We start from the raw sequence: 1771 nt of genomic DNA, 5'->3' as shown, positions 1-1771 counted from the left end.
GGAGGAGCTGTCAAAAAGCAAAGCAAGACCCGCCCCTGAACACGCCCACCGTCAGAACCGTCCAATCAGAGGAGAGAATCCGAAGGAAAGCCACGCCCCGAGTCACTCCCACCTGGCCTTCCCCGCCTCGGCCCCGCCCCTCGCGCCGCCACCGCTGGAGACAGCCAGTGGAGATGAATTACTACGATTTCTCCCCGCTGTCGTATCAATTATTAATTATTGTTGCGAATGCTGTCGTTAGTGGCGACGCTTTATTTATATCCAGAGATTCTTAGCTCCTTAATGAACCCCCTCTTCCTCCCCACTGTCTCCCCGAATGAACCCCAATGTGGAACAGGAGCAGCAGGAAACAGGAGGTTTGATATAGAGCAGAGGACACCGACACTACAGGAGGAACAAATTCTAAGGGAAAGGGAACGAGACTTAAAAAATAAACTTAAGATTTTTGGGGCCGGAGAGAGAGCACAGCGGGGAGGGTGCTTGCCTTGCACGCGGCTGACCCGGGTTCGATTCTCTGCATCCCTTATGGTCACCCTGAGCTTGCCAGGAGGGATTTCTGGCCGCAGAGCCAGGAGTAACCCCCCTGAGCACCACCGGGTGTGACCCAAAAACAAACAAACAAACAAACAAACAAACAAAAAACTTTAAGACCCCATATAGCCAAGTTCTTAACACTGCTTCCAAGGTCCTTTAGGAGCTGCTCCAGGCCTTTCCCCATCTGACTTTGCAATACTTTGGCAAAAAAAAAAAAAAAAAAAAAGTTGAAGGCTGGGGCCGGAGAGATAGCACAGCAGCGTTTGCCTTGCAAGCAGCTGATCCAGGACCAAAGGTGGTTGGTTTGAATCCCGGTGTCCCATATGGTCCCCGTGCCTTCCAGGAGCTATTTCTGAGCAGACAGCCAGGAGTAACCCCTGAGCACCGCCATGTGTGAACCAAAAACCAAAAAAAAAAAAAAAGTTGAAGGCTCAGGTTTTTCTGTGTGTGGGGGGGGGAGGGGAGGCGGGACACCCAGCGATGTTCAGCATTTACTCCTTAATATGCACTCAGGAATCACTTCTGGTGGTATTCGAGGGTCCACATGTGATGCGAGGAATCAAACCCAAATCAGGTGCATGCAAGGTAAGTAAGTGCCTTTCCTACTATATTATCTCTCCAGCCCCTCTCTATTATGCTTTTTTTTGGAGGGGGGCACACCCGGTGATGCTCAGGGGTTACTCCTAGCTATGCTCTCAGAAATTGCTCTTGGCTTTGAGGGACCATATGGGACTCTGGGGATCGAACCGAGGTCTGTCCTGGGTCAGCCGTGTGCAAGGCAAACGCCCTACCACTGCGCTATCACTCCAGCTCCTCTATTATGCTTTTCTTTCTTTGTTTTTGTTTTGTTTTGTTTTGTTTTGTTTTTGGGTCACACTCGGCAGGCGCTCAGGAGTTAATCCTGGTTCTACACTCAGAAATTGCTCCTGGCAGGCTCAGGGGACCATATGGGATGCCGGGATTCGAACCACCATCCTTTTGCATGCAAGGCAAACACCCTACCTCCATGCTATCACTCCGGCCCCTACTCTGGCTATTTTGATGGAAACATTTGTATATGGTATTATTTCTTTTGTCTTGAACATATTAAGTGCCTGCTATGATCTGAAACATGAGTAAAGGTAGAAAGGAGCAACAATGCCTCCCCAAAAGGAACACTAAAATGCCTGTGGTTTCTACAATTACTTCTCCAGATAGTTACTGTTCCAAAGCAGTTACGGAAAGTCCCTGTCTATAG

This window comes from Suncus etruscus, chromosome 10 (genome assembly GCF_024139225.1).
Source record: "Suncus etruscus isolate mSunEtr1 chromosome 10, mSunEtr1.pri.cur, whole genome shotgun sequence".
In the NCBI taxonomy this organism is placed as follows: domain Eukaryota; kingdom Metazoa; phylum Chordata; class Mammalia; order Eulipotyphla; family Soricidae; genus Suncus; species Suncus etruscus.
The sequence above is the reverse complement of the archived record's forward strand: the minus strand, read 5'-3'. Positions refer to the sequence as shown.